Source organism: Dermacentor albipictus, unplaced genomic scaffold (assembly GCF_038994185.2).
Source record: "Dermacentor albipictus isolate Rhodes 1998 colony unplaced genomic scaffold, USDA_Dalb.pri_finalv2 scaffold_11, whole genome shotgun sequence".
Taxonomy (NCBI): Eukaryota; Metazoa; Arthropoda; class Arachnida; order Ixodida; family Ixodidae; genus Dermacentor; species Dermacentor albipictus.
In genome coordinates this window covers 927,469-943,172 of record NW_027225565.1, presented here as the reverse complement: position 1 = coordinate 943,172, position 15,704 = coordinate 927,469, and the positions used below count along the sequence as shown (strand labels likewise).

Genomic DNA, 15,704 nt, shown 5'->3' with positions numbered 1-15,704 from the left:
CTGGAATTCTTCTATTTTCCCTCTTACCGCTAACTCATTAATTGGCTTCTTATGTACTAGTTTCTTCCGTTCCCTCCTCAGGTCTAGGCTAATTCGAGTTCTTACCATTCTGTGGTCACTGCAGCGGACTTTGCCGCAGTGGACGTGCTCGGCAAAGTCCACTAGTAAGACATATGCAAGTATTTCACACACTGCCCTGTTTACCCCCTCAGCATCCCCTGGTTTTCAAAACACTCTTACTAGGCTTGAAACACACAAGGTTATCACAATGCAACACCAAATCCTTCCCTAAGCTACTATAACCTGTGTCAGAGAAAGTCTGGTGTTTGAGGTAAACTTCAGGCACTCACCGCGCCGAGGTAGCTGATGCCGGTCAATCCCACCGCTGCCACCAGTGTTACGACCTTCCAACCGGTGCCGCCAGTGTTACGACACCCAACCGGTGCCGCCAGTGTTACGAACTTTGCACCGCTGCACCACGATTACGGCTTTGTGGTCCCGTAGCGCTCGTCACCCGTTTCGTGACAGAGCGTTGGTAGCGAAGACTCCGAGCCTGGCGTCGATGAGAATAACAAAAGGGACTTTATACATTATATACAGGTTATCATACAGGACATGAACGGGTCGGCACTGGGGCCGAGTGCTCACAACAAACGCGACTGTTCTCGCACGACGACGTCCGGCGAAAACGCGTGACACATCTCACCCCAGTCGGGAGCGACACTCTCTCCCGGTGGGTCGGCAGATCCTGTTTTTCAGGCGGCGTGTCGCTGCTTTTATAATCCCCGAGGACCATTGTCACTCAAACGGCCCAATACAAAGTCAGCACACGACGGTCGTCCGAGGGGTCCAACCAGCGACCGCGCTGGCCACCCGGTTCAAAGTTCGCGCGCGCGGTGACCTCCAGGCAAAGGGAGGTGCGGCGCCGGGCTGTCTGGCACACGCGGACACGTCCAAACACGCTGCTCGCCGAGGCTTCTCCCGCACGACGGCGCAGCATCTTGACTTGTGAAGGGAGAATTATGGCGCTCGCAGGATAGATTCCGCATCTTGCAGATTCGGAATCCGGGCTTGTGGTAATGGCACAACAACAGCCACGTGCTCTCCCATCGATGGCGTCATTATCAGTGCGCAGGCAAAAAACGCAACACCCTGTAATCTAATGTTACACTATGAGGCGGCTTGAAAATTCAAATTCGCTGTCATGCAAATTTAACGATGGCATGCTTACACAACGCTACCCTTTTTTCCTGATATAGTAGGCCTCAATAATCTCCCTCGTGGTCTGATTTCTATTCGCGGAAAGTATTGTGGTGTTTTATAGAGTGGGGTGCACCCATGCTCAGAGCAATGCCGCGCGACATGTGAGTAGACATTACCCGTTAGCGAGCGCCTACGCTCAGACAATCTAACGTTCAGGCAACAACCTGTTTGGCCGATATAGACGTGACCGCAGGAAAATGGAAGCTCGTAAACAACTCCCATTCTACAGTGCACAAACGGGGAAGTATGCTTAACAGTACAGCCATTCCCAGCATGAGTGGAGGCAGCCTGGGCCTAGAAATCCGCGCGTAGAAATCACACCACGAGGGAGATTATTGAGACCTACTATATCAGGAAAAAAGGGTCGCGTTGTGTAAGCATGCCATCATTAAATTTGCATAACAGAGAACTTGAATTTTTAAGCCGCCTCATAGTGTAACATTAAATTACAGGGTTTTGCGTTTTTTTTTTTGCCTGCGCACTGATAATGACGCCATCGATGGGAGAGCACGTGGCTATGGGTTGTGTACATAGGTTTGTGTATGTCTTCGAATAAAGTTAGTTGTGAGATCAGCGCTGTCCTGTGTGTTTCTGTCATCGTCATATTGTGCTGCCGGTTCAAGATGTTCAACCAGTACCAACTCGCCCAAATGTCGATCCTTCTACAACACTTTTCTGTTGACCCCGGAAGCTCAAGTTCCAGCGAATCGCTGCTGAGGGAGAACCTATCGAAATGAATGCCGTACGGAAGCACGAACAAAAAACTTGGAGGACGCTTGGAGGACAATTGGCCAGAAAGTATTGTGAGACGTTGATGGAAATGAACTGATCATGATTTATGGCGATAGAAACAGGTACGCTGTTCGGAATTGAAGTAGTGATTATAATTTTAAATTGGCAAAGAAAATCTCAAAGCCCAGTAAGTGGCGAGGCCTGGCAATGAAATCTTTATACTTCGGATGTAGTTTATGAGATTACTGCAAGTAAGTCGGCTGTTATTAAGTACAACATAATTATTGCTTAATATTGCAGTTGCTATTATTAGACCCTTGCGCCTTTATTCTATGCTTCGTAAATCAAAAGCGCACGCATGACTACGGCAGCACGCTGAACTGCGTATCACGCGTAAAATTGTCGTTTCGTTTTCAATGCGATTGGTTTCGCTTTGACTGTTTAAATACCAAAGCAGATGGGAAGGAAACAATGAAAACACGTAGCTATTACCGCAAAAATACTTAACACTTCGGAAAATATGAATCGCAGGAACGTCGAATTGTTAGACAAAATACTTTGTCACAATTACGGCCGCACTTGTCGTCTGCCTCCCACTAATGCCGGCGTATAATCACCATCGCACTCACCTACCACCGCTGTCAGCAAGCTGCCAGTGAAAGACTACACCCTCACTGCAGATAAAAACATTCTGATAAAAAAATTTCCATGGCGTTTTCCGCGTTACCAGTTCTTGATTACGCACTCTGACCAGTAAAATTTCCATTGCATTAAAATATAAGTACTCTGAATATTGGCTCTCAGCTCTTTAATCTTCGCATTGAAGAGTGTGATGGGATAGCATTCGAAGATCCCTGACTGCTTCTCACGCTTCCCGGCAACTGCAGCGTATGCAACCATAATGCTTACCTGCAAATGCTGGATGCGAACAATATGCACGAAGGCGAGCTTTTTGGTTCTTCATTTTTCATTCCACTCGCATGGCAGGCGCCGCCGCTGCTGCGGAGGCGAGTGCCATCTGGATGGTGCTGCATGGAACCGAGCGGGGCGCGCCGCTCCTGCTTGGCAGTAACCGCTTGTCCTCGTTTTTTTTCCCGTGTCCCCTGTCCTGCCTCGCGATGCACCAGTCAGCCTAATGGAAAACCAACTAGCCCAAACCATCGCCCCCCTACTAAGATGTCGAACGGCAGCTGGAAAAGCTGTTTGTGTTCGGGGTTCCCCGTAACAAACATGTTTTCTCGTATATTCAAATTACAATTCGACGCTACCATGCCTGTAGGCTGAGTGTAAGTGGTACTTTACGAATTTTCTGACGCATTTTACTTTGAGAAAATCAATTACTTCAGTAATGCATATGCGCCAGCCGAAGGGCCTACGTGGTTCGGGATAATTTTTTCACACGGCAATGGCGTCAACGCCGGATTTTCTGCGACACGGGGTCCTTAACGCCTGGCGCGTTACAGTTCATTTCACACGCAAAGGAAAATGGCAGTAAAAAGCTTACCGTGATAAACGCGGCCTAGGTCGAAAACTCTGCCCAGCGCGATAATTCAACCAGACGCCTTCGCCTTAGATACACTGGAGCGTGTCATCTACGCATGCTTCCCCTCTTTCATGTCGGCGTCACGATCGCCCAACCATATTGCTCTCTGTTTCTCAGCATAGCCATGTTAGTACAGTGCACTGTGAAACACCCTCCACTACCAGGCTCATCCCGATGTCCGGTGATTGAGCGTCGGGATAAGACGAAAATGAGACACTGCTGGAATAAATGTTAGCATGGTGAAGCGCGGTGTAAATTTAAGTGCGTCAAGGATAAAATCAACGGCTCAAAGAATGATGCACTGAGGTAAAGGGGGCATTTTGCACACACACGCACAGCCGCGCTGCTGGCTCAGCCAGCTAAAACAGAGTCGTCAAGATTTGTTACTACTCTATGAGAGTCACCTCTGGAGCGTGGATTAAGGTGCCACTCATAGCCCAAACAAAGCCAAGTCGTATATTTTCAGCAGCCCAAACATAGCCACGTAGCCAACTCACACAAGTCGATGCCAAAGATTTTTTTCTGTAGCCCAATTTGGCTATATATAGCCAAATCTGGCAACACTGTCCGGGGGCAGCTGCTTTTATACTCTCGGAGTCGAGGGCAAGAAGGAACGGCTCGGAAGAGGCGCACGGACACGTTGTGACAAGTGACAAGTATCCGCCGGGACGGCGCCGGTCAGACCTCCTCGCTTCACAGTTGGGGAGCTCCTCTTCCCGGCTGCCGCGCTTTGACAAGCGTGGGCACCAACACGCACGCACGCACGCACGCACGCACGCACGCACGCACGCACACACACACACACACACACACACACACACACACACACACACACACACACAAGACACGTGGCATTGAAACATGCCTGGACGCGCTTGGCAGGAGGCGTTGGGGCAGCGCTGAACTGGCCAAAATGTCCGCCGCTGTGAACGAAGCCCCAGCGTCCGTTAAATCCGCGCCGGCTATACCGCACGTCGGAGGTGAAACGTAACAGACCGCCCCGCCGGGAGAAGGGGATCCCGATGGTCAGGGGACTGTATCCGATGTCCGGAGGGATGTCGCTCGATGATGCTCATAACGAAAGTCGGTCGTCCCTTGGCGTTTCTTGAGCGCAGCGCACCGAGAAGGCCTCGTTCGCACGTTCAGGTTCACACAGGACACTGCAAAGTGACTTCGGCAGAGTTGCCTTCTTTTTGTTCTCGTTCCCAGCAAGCGTTAGAACTACGCCGAAGCTCAACCACTCAGTCAGCAAGCACGACACAACCCTCACTAAGCCATGCCAGGCTCTTTCCCCTTTTAAGCTACTGCCTAGTTACTTACAGTAGTCTAGCAGCACTCAGAACGCGTCCACAAATTGGAAAATTGCACTAGAAAGCACGTCATGACTTTGAAACACTAAACAAAAGCAATATGTTAAAAATCCTGCCTCAGGAAGAAAAACATCAGTAACAAACAACTTTGAGGCTGATTCCTACGTTAGGGGCCTCGACTTAAAGGGACACTAAAGGTTACCAGAAACTCAAGTTAAAGTGGTAGAGCAATGTTCTAGAACGTCTAAGGCGTCAATTTAATCGCGAACAGAGCTTTAGTAACCGAGAAATTGAGGTAAATGCATGACACGATTTGAGACCCCCCAGCGACATTCCGGTACTAGCCCGATGACGAAAGGACTCCTCATAATTTGTGTCACTAATACTCAACTACTCGTATTAAAAATATCATTTCATTCGATTATAAGACGGGAAAAAATGCTACTTGTCTACGTCTATTCGATTCTAAGAAAAAATAACATTTTGACGTTACCCTTCAGTAATATGGGTGTTCGAAAGGTTCCGTTTTCGCTCGACTTCGCGCCGCGCACGCTTTGGAGTTTCAGTACTTTCGTTATCGCGTCGTGCTGTGAGGGTTCTGCTGGCTCGCGAAACTTTCATTTGGAACAAGCAGCGAGAATGCCACGTCCATGTGATGTCGTGGGAAACCCTCGTTGCTTTCCCGCTCCGGAGAGCCGGTGTCGAGGCCGCTGTCGTAGTACGCAACGACGCCGGCAGTGCGAGCCCTCAGCAGCAGGTCGCGCTCGTCGATGCTCAAATCGCTGAAGTTGAGCCCACCATCGCGAGCCAATCTGTCGGTGTCAGGGTCCATTGCGACGAGCGTCGAAGTTTGCGTTATAGAATGAAGTACCAGTTTATGGGCGTCTTTCGCTGGAGTTTGAGGTATAGTAGCGGTGCCTGGTGGCGGTGCGGGAAACGACGTCTGGGTTGTGCCGAGTTTTGCGTCGATTCGCACTTTTTTATGCCCTGTTGCGAGTGCGAAAAGGCTCGTCACTTCTCACAGACCACGCTGCGAGCTCGCCGCAGCCTATGGTTTAACGAAAACGGACTCTCCGTGTGCCGTGGGACGTAATTCGTTTCTCCTTCCGCTAGCCACCATGCTCCCACTTTCGCTCTGCTGTCGGCTCTGTCTTGGCTCAGTTTCTGGCCGCGCGTTTGCGTTTTGCGCAGAAAAGCCGTAGCGCCGTCTGCGGACGCCGTTCTACTCACCGATGGCGCAACGTCACTATGAGACCATGATGTCAGTACTCCTCGATCGGAGGGCGGGCGATTTGAACTGCGCTATAGGTACGCGGACGTTTCAGAACGCATTTTCTCTTAAAATAAGTCTCTCCTTGGCACGAAACAAGAGTTTCGAGGTTTCTGTGATGGTATTTCAACAGTCCACGTTGACTTAATAGTAACCTTTAGTGTCCCTTTAAGCCATCGGCGCTACCGTTGAGACTCCCCTTTTTGTAACGCACCTCAAAGGAATATTGTTGAAAAGCGAAACTCCAGCGCAGGAGGCGGCCATTTTTGGAAGAGATGGTCTGCAGCCATGGGAGAGGGCAGTGATCCGTCCCAATGATAAACCTCGAGCCAGCTAGGTAGCATGACAATTTCTGAACAGCCCACACGAGACACGCACACTCTTTCTCGGTGGCGCTGTACGCCTGCTCATGACTGGTCAGCTTACGACTAGCATACAGGACGGGGTGTTCCACTTCTCCATTTTCCGTTGGCACAGTACAACGCCCAGGTCTCGCTCACTAGCATCGCACTGAAACACAAACCCTTTGTGTAGTCTGTCGATCGTAGCACAGGCTGACTTGTTAGGGCGTTCTTTAGGGCGCTAAAAGCTCTTTCCCTTGTCTCCTCCCAGACGACTGTTTGGGGCTCTGTTTTTCTTAGAGCATCCGTCAGGGGAGCCGCGATATCAGAGTACCTGGGGATGTACCTCTGATAGTAGCCGGCGACACCTAAGAACGACCAAATATCGGTCTTCGTGTGCGGTTGCGGGAAGTCTCGCACAGCGGCTACCTTTGTTTCAGAGGGGCGGCGACGACCCTGTCCAATCACGTGACCGAGGTAGACAACCTCGGCCTATGCTAAGTGGCACTTGGGAGCCTTGACTGTCAAGCCCGCTTCGCACAGGTGGGTTAGCACTGCCCGCAGGTGTGCCATATGCTCAAACCAGGATGCGGAGAATATCGCTACGTCGTCTAAATACGGGAAAGCGAATTCTTCCTGTCCCCGCAACACTTTGTCCATGAGGCTTGAAAAGCAGTATGGCGCGTTTTTCAAACCAAAACTCAAAATTTAGGACGGAATGTTCCCATTGGTGAAATGAACGCCGCATACCTACTAGCCTCCTCTGTAAGTGGAACCTGCCAATAACCCCTGACAAGATCTAGGGTGGAAATAAACTGAGCGCTACTGACTTTCTCAAGGCGCTCCTCGATGTTAGGGATCGGATAAATTTGATCCTTAGTGACGGAATTAAGCCTGCGGTAGTCGACGCAAGGACGAGGTTCCTTGCCCGGTACATAAACTAAAATCAAAGGGGAGGTATAATCACTCTCACCCGCCTCAATAACACCGAGCTGTAGCATTTTCTTTACATCAGTCTCCATAATATCGCGCTGGTGGGGTGGCACCCGGTACGCCTTCGATCGTACTGGTTCTGGGGAGGTAAGTTCTATTCCATGAGTAAGGACAGAAGTCCTACCAGGCCTCTCAGAGAACTGACCTTGAAACTCTTGTAAGAGCTGGTGAAGTTCGGTTTTCTGCTCAGGCGACAGCGGTGCTTTACTGATTAAGTCACTAATGACTTGATCGGTGTCTTCCCTGTTCGTCACTGAGCCTAGACCCGGAAGCTCGACCGGAAGCTCTTCGGGAACGTTTACCATCATACACACCACTGCTTCCCGTTGTCTATAAGGTTTGAGCAGATTACAGTGCTAAACTTGCTGTGCTTTCCGTTTTCCTGGCAGACTCACCACGTAGTTAACGTCCGACAGTTTTTGAACAACGCGTGCTGGCCCCTCCCACTGCACGTCGAGTTTGTTTTTTAGCGATGTGCGCAATATCATTACCTCATCGCCCACCTCAAAACGACGGGCCCTGGCTGTCCGATCATAATAAACCTTGGCCCTCTGCTGGGCCTTTGCCATTGCTTCACCTGACAACTCCTGTGCCCTTCTTAAGCGTTCGAGGAGCCTAAGCACGTACTCCACCACGACTGGGTCATCGTCCCTGCCTTCCCACGAGTCTCGAAGCATGCGAAGCGGAGACCGCAGCTAGCGACCGTACACCAGCTCAGCTGGCGAAAACCCCGTAGCCGCATGCGGCGCGGTCCTTAATGCAACCATCACCTCCGGCAGACACAGCTCCCAGTCAGTTAGTTGTTCAAAACACAATGCTCTCAACACGCGCTTCATGACGGAGTGGAGCTTCTGAACGGAATACGACTGTGGGTGGTACACTGAGCTGTGTAACAGCTTTACTCCACACCTTTCGACAAAGGCTGTCCTCAAAGCGCTAGTAAACACTGTGCCCTGATCTGACGGGATTTCCGCAGGAAAACTAACTCGCGCAAATATGGACAGTAGTGCATTGACTATCTCAACTGAGCTGAGTTCATTAAGTGGCACTGCTTCAGGGAACTTTGTCGCTGGGCAGATCACAGTCAAAATGTGTCTGTACCCCGTGGTTGTTACCGGCAGAGGTCCCACTGTATCAATAACGAGCCGTCTAAAAGGGTCCGTAATGATAGGCACCAACTTCAACGGCGCCCTCAATTTGTCCCCTGGTTTGCCCACCCGCTGACAGGTGTCACATGCCTTCACAAAGTGTTCTGCGTCACGAAAACCTGGCCAATAGTACTCTTGCAAGAGACGGTCCTTAGTCTTCTTAATTCCTAGGTGTCCGGACCACGAACCTCCATGCGACAAGTGCAACAGATGCTGACGGTAGCACTGAGGCACGATCAGCTGATCGAACTCCACTCCCCTGCGCTCTAGATACTTCCGGTACAGGACCCCACTTCTTTCCATAAAACGAGAATTTTTCTTGGCGATACCTTCCTATATTTCCGATATTTCCCGCTGCTTCTTTTTTTGTAATCCAGTGCATTATTTCATAACACAAACATGACCATATGCCATGCTTTTTTTTTAATGTGCTTCTTACCGCTCCCTTTCCACTCCAGTGAACTTGCCAGTATCTATAGCATCGACAAGTTCATAGACCATACCATCATGACATTAGTCGTGCAGCGGACTCGGGCGAGCGTCTTAGTGCGCGTTTTTCGAACATCGCAGACCCAGTGCCGTAGCAGAAATCTTCCTCGCGTCTGTGCTTGCTGCATACCCGAGTTCTAGCCGATGACTGTTTGCTGGTTTTATGTTTCGCGAACCAAGCTTCACGCAGCTTCTTGTCCTGCGGCTACGTATGAATAAGGCTGACACCGGGCTCCATTGCGTACGTCCGACACTGCGGCACCGAGCAGTAGCCTACCATGTTGCGCGCCTTCAAAGGCAGCCACTACCTATTGTAGTGCTTTCAAGCGTTGTAAAGGTGGCACTCGAAGCGGGAAAATCTCGCCACTAAATGAGGACCGCAGCGTACGAGGGAATTTAAGCTCTTGTTTTCAGCTCGCTTCGGCGCTCTCGAAGCAGCCGACGCGCCCGCTATGTCCACGTGATCCCTAATAGCACCTCACGCCGACGGAGGCGCCAGCTTTTCCAGTGGTGGAGCTCGAGGCCTAGGAGGAGGAGGAGGAAATAACTTTATTGGGTCCTGAGGAACCCCTCCCCACCCATTCTTGGTTTAGTGGTCGGCAGGGGTCGCGGGCCGCACCCACGTTGGGACGGGAAGCCCGTGAGCCTCCGCCCTTTTGTGAGCCCTCTGAACGGCCCGGAGCTGGGTCTGGTGGTCGTCGCTCCTAAATGCGGAGTTTTTTCTGCACGATGGTGGCGCCAGCTTTTCCAGGGTGGAGCTCGAGGCCAATGCACGCTGTTTTTTCTGCGCCAAATAACACAGGGTGCTGCACTGATAACTTGTGATAAGCGCATGTACACATCTTCTGTCAGACTGTAAGGCTTGGCAACCAATATAAATTCGGCATCGTGGCAAAAACGGCTCACGTCACAAGTTAAAAAAATTTTGTAATAAAGTTTTAATTACCCATTTTAGCGGCAACATTGCATTTGCAAAATTGAAGGCCGACATTCATATCTTGCCCAACAACAACTTCACAAAAATCGTCGTAGGTACTATGGCCCGCAGTATTTTGGCTGTGGACAGCCCTGAACGAAAACGAAAATTAAATTACGTCTCAGTGACGCTGATCTCCCCACCATATTAGGACAACGGAAAACGCCACCTGTCTCACTGCTGCGCGGGCGCCAATGCTATCACAATTACGGGTTCTCTTCATTCTGATCAATAAAGCCCTGTTTTTATTTGCTGCTATAAGGACAAACGTGATTATCCGAGCTGCGGTACTACCAGAAGATTGGGAACAGAATAGAGCACGCTTCGCGTCGATTCTTGGCGTCAACATAAAAAAAAAAAGACCGCGATGAAGCCCGCGCCAGCGAAACCTGTTGGTCTGCACTCGCAAAGGAGAGGCTTGAGGGATCAACGTCACTGGTCCACTATTTCATATTTGTTTCGCTGCTGCCATACTGGGCGCCGCTCGCAGTGCCAATGTACTGTAGGTTGTAGCACCCAAAATTATTTTGTTTAGTATTATAAGTTTTTGTTGAGTTAATAATATGACTTTGAGTCCTCAATTCTTGGAATTGAAGTGCTTCCTCTATAAGCACTAACTAAGGAATTATTAAGCATATGGTTATTACTTATCTGCCATATTTTTCACGCTAGTGAGTTCCTAGTAATCACAATGACACATAACTTCATAGAGTATCGGGAAATATCCTTACAAAATTCACGTTTTTTTTGTAAAACTCTGTGCAGCTGACACAGACACTGTACTTGTGACAGGAAGTCACACAACAACATCTTTCTGAAACTTTCGAGGGTAGGAAGGAAAGCGTGAAACATAACGGCAGGTTTCGCAGCGGCTTCATCGGAACGAGCGGGAGAGGGGAAGTAGTAGTAGTAGTATAAAACTTTTACTAACAAAAATCCCATTCAGGTCCAGTGGGTGAGTCCCTCAGTCCAGGGCCCCACTGGCGATCGCGGCACGCCAGGCTTGGTCGAGAAGGGCCAATTGGTCCTCCCGCACCGTGCTGGCTTGCCACACCTCCCACTGCCTACTGTTCGAGTTTTGCCCCACAAGGGGTGATTGGATTTCTTGTGGCCGACTCTGGCACGACCATGTGATATGGTCAAGAGATGGCCGCCCTCCGCACCAAGGGCAAGTGTTGGGATACCGGGTGGGGTGTATGTGGTGTAGTAGGAGTAGGTGTGGGTATGTACGGGTTTGTAGTCGGCGCCAGTCCCGCATTTGCGCTGAGTGCAAGGATGTGTCTGGAAAGCTATACCGTTGCCTTCCTCGTCTCTGTGCCTCCAAGATATCTTTTGCTGTGATCGGAGATTCTACGAGAGTGCGTTCCGTCGCTCGGATGCTATATTCTCGAGGGAGGCGGTCCACCCTCTCGTTACCCCTCACTCCGGCGTGCGCCGGACACCACGTAATAGCGTGGTGTTCCCTGAGATTTCTTCCTAGGATTTTGATGGTGAGTTTGGGCAGGGTGCCTGCCATGAAAAGGCGACATGCCGACTGCGAGTCGGTTAGTATTAACGCAGAACGTGCTCTATTTTTAGCGTCACGTATAGCCAGAGCCACCCCAGTAGCCTCTGCTGCGGCCACCGACCCTGTTCCGACTGTTGCGGAAATAGTAGTTTGTGCGTTTGTGGCTACCACAGTGAAAGTTTTGCTATCCTGTTTGCACGCGTCCATGTAATAAACCTCCGTATTTCTACCGAACCTGCGTTCGAGTGTCCTGGCCCATGCAAGGCGCCATTGTCTGTGGTATTTCTCGCTCATGTTGTTAGGGATTGGGGACACAGAGATCTGAGCTCGTATGTTCGGTGGGAGGAGTTCTGTTCGGTCGTTACAATGTGCCGGTCTGAGTGGATACCCTAATCGACGGAGAAGTGTTCGACCTTGCTCCGTGGAATTGAGCCTTTCTCGTTGTGCAATCAGTGTTGCAGCCACGAGTTCTTCAAATGTGTTGCTAATACCCATTGCATTAAAAAGGGTCGTGCTAGTGCAAATCGGTAGACCAAGCGCCGCCTTATAAGCTGTGCGTATAAGGGCGTTTATTTTAGTTTCCTCTGAGTTTGATACTTTTTGGAAAGGAAGGCCAAAGGTTACACGGCTTATGATAAATGCCTGTACGAGCGTTATCGTCTCTTCCTCTTTGAAGCCTTTTCTGTTTCTTGCTACTCTGTTTATCATCCAAGACACGCTGTTAACCGTTTTCCGGAGATTTGCGATCGTGTGCCCTACTGCTCCATTTTTCTGTATCTATATATAGTCCGAGTATCCGAGCTTTAGATACCTCCTGTATTGTTTCACCTCCCAGAGCAAGCTTTATCGGAAGTCTATCGTCCTTTCGTGTATAAGGCGCTCTTACTCGGATTAGTTCGGACTTCTCCGGGGCGCAATTCATGCCAGCTTTTGTTACATGATCCTCAACAATGCTAATTGCCTTCTGGAGGGTTTCCTGACGTTCCCCTAAAGATCCCTTTGCGGTCCAGAGAGTTACGTCGTCCGCGTAAATCGCATGTGCGCTGGGATCCATTGGGATCCGTTGTAGTTTCACCGCTAGTCCTTTCATCCCTATATTGAAGAGTAGCGGTGAAAGAATTGAACCTTGCGGCGTTCCTCTTTTGGGGGTCTGTAGAACATCTGAACGGGTGGATCCTAGCCCTATCGTGGCTGTGCGGTTGTCTAGAAAGGATTTTATGTATTCATAAGTGCGCTGTCCGCAGTGCATGTTCGATAGTTCCGTTAAAATGCTTTCGTGCGAGATGGTATCGAAAGACTTTCTGATATCTAGTGCCACTATGAATCTATCTGCATTTCCTCTCTCTGTATTTAATACTTCTTCTTTCAGTAGGAGAAACATGTCCCGTACCGACATATGCTGTCTAAAGCCGAACATAGTTTCCGGGAAAAGGTTGCTGCTTTCTATATACCTAGTGAGTCTCATCTGTATAACCTTTTCAAAAAGCTTACCCAGACATGAGGTAAGGGATATGGGTCGGAGGTTTTTTATGTCCCTCGGTTTCCCTGGTTTTGGTTTTAGAATTATCTCTGCATGCTTCCATGCCTGTGGGATTTGACCTCCTTCAGTCCATACATGTTTGTTAAAAAGATCTGTTAGCCCTGTTAAAGCATTGAGGCTCTGATCGCGAATCATGGCGTTTGTTATTTTGTCCGGTCCAGGCGCCGTATTTTTCTTGAAAGTTTGCGCTGCCGCGAAAACCTCTGCCACCGATATAGAGGCATCTAGCTCCTCATTGTTCCCTCCTAAATATGTGGGAGTATCATGGTTTTGCGTGGAATTTGCTCCTATATACATGTCTTCTAGTGTGTCTAGGAGATGGGTGTCAGCGTCTCGAAATTCGCATTCAAGTAATCGCAGATCTCGGTTCGTCGCTGTTTTTGTACTTGCAGGATCTATCATGCTTCTCAAAATGGCCCATGTATTTTTTGTGTGTAAGGCTTCTTGTAGAGATTCACAGAATTGGTGCCAATTATTGTTTTCTAGTGTTTGTGCATAAGCATTAGCCTCCTGTGTTAGTTGAGCTATACGTATTTTGAGCTTTCTATTTAATCTGTCTTTTCCATCGTCTCGTCAGGCTTCTGCGTGCTTCCCATAATTGTATGAGGCGGCTGTCTACTGCTGTTATATCCGATGTTGTAGTAATCTCCCTCGTTGCTCTTTCGTGTGTTTCGCGTATTTGCTCCACCCAGGTTTCAATATCTTCTGCGAAAATGAGCTGCTCTTGTTTTTCTCGATATACAGTCTAGTCTGTAATGTAAGCCCTCCCCAGGGAGCGACGGATTTTGGGGGAATTGATACCTATCGAGACAATGTTATGGTCACTGCCCAAATTTTCCTCCAAATTTGCCCACCGCGTCTCCCCTGGATGGCTCGAGAAAGCTAGATCTGGGGTTGTATCCGCCGCTACACTATTGCCTAAACGTCTGTAACACCCCGATATTGTAATGAGTTCGAACCCGTATCGATCTGTCGTCTCAACTAGTGATTTCCCCTTCACTGAGTCTTTGTTGTAACTCCAGGCGGAGTGTGGTGCATTGAAGTCACCAACAACTAGCAGCTTGTCTTTTCGCTCCATGTCTGATATTGCATAAATTAGTAGGGTATCGAAGCATGGTGCTCGCTCTCGAGGAGGACTGTATATATTTACGATTACAGTCTTGCCCTATTCCTTTTGCATGGCCACACCGTTAGTATTTGATGCTGTGTGTCGTGCTGTGGCATATACGTGACGCTGAGGGCCAGGTCTTTTCTCGGAAAGCTGGCGACCCTAGGATAATCAGGATTGGAATACGTCTCGTATCCTTTTAGTTTTTGTGTAATTTGCCCAAATTTCTTGTAGGCATATAATGTCGGGTAGGACTGGCGCTGACTGTATATATTGTGCAAGGGCAGCATGTTTGTTACGTAACGTACGGCAATTCCACTGCCATACCTCAAGGTTTTCAGTGTTTTTGTGTGTCGTGTCAGCCATGAATGGTACTATCGCTTTCCGTCATCTCCATCACTTTAGAACGACGAGTAGGAGCTCCTGGGCTATCATTAAGGCGTTTTGGTGTGGTTACTTTGACGCAGCTTAGGGAGTCGTCTACGTGTCTCTTAAGAGCACGCAATTCTGCGAACATTATCTGTACTTGATGTGTGATTGTTTCCAGCTGCTTGCCTATGGGCTCTTCTGATGTTGGTGTGGGTTTACTAACATTTGTTGTAGACGCTTCTTTTGTTTTGTTTGCGAGGTCGTGTATTGTTTGCTTAAGGGCAGCCATCTCTTTCTTCAATTCTGCCAGACTGGCTTTTAGTGATCTATTTTCTTCTATAAGTTTCTGATCCGCTACAGATTTGTGATTCGTATGATGTTGTGCAGTGGGAGCTGCAACTTGCGCCCAGATTACCTTTGGTGCTGCCATTTGTGGTTGGCCAATGGTTTCCCTGGACTAAGGGTGTTGAGGTGTTGCGTTCTTCATCTTGGACTTCTCTGGTCCCCGCCCGGTTTCTTGACGGTGTACTTCCGGGAAATTTTCCTGGTCGAAGGGAATAGATCCTTCCGTGATATATCCGTGCTCTTCTTCCTCCGACTCGAACTACCTTTGTTTACGCTTGAGGCTGCGTTCCTTTGATGGCTTTCGTTCTTGGCGTCCTGACGACGGTTCTGGTCGGCGAACCTGTTTTAGACGCTTTCTGCAGCTTCGGTCCCCCATTAGGTGGGCTCACATTCGTGTCCGTCTGCAGGATCTTCCGTTCCACAAATCCTACACACACACAGTTCCGGTTGTGGGCACACATCAGTTCTGTGACCCACCCTTTGACATGTTTTGCAGACTTGCACTGTATTTCGATACGGATAGCAGGCCATTTCGCCTCCCTCATAGTACACATATTTTGGTACTAGGTTTCTGGAGAATACAATGACGCCACTCTTAGTGTCCCCCAGCATTCCTGCGTGAGCGACTTCCACATTTAGCGTGCGCACTCTGATTTTCGATTTAAGCACGTCTGAGGGCGTATGTGGGGTGAGTCCGTGGATTACCCCCCGAACTGCTCTGTCCTCCAGAGCTACATACGCTTTCACCGCATGGGGTTTTCCATTTATCT

The 15,704-nt window shown here is 49.4% G+C and overlaps 1 pseudogene; it reads right to left on the bottom strand.

Annotated features, from left to right (window-relative positions):
* LOC139051353 (sulfotransferase 1C2-like) overlaps window positions 1–15,704 on the bottom strand; it is a 35,503-nt pseudogene that overhangs the window by 19,654 nt on the left and 145 nt on the right.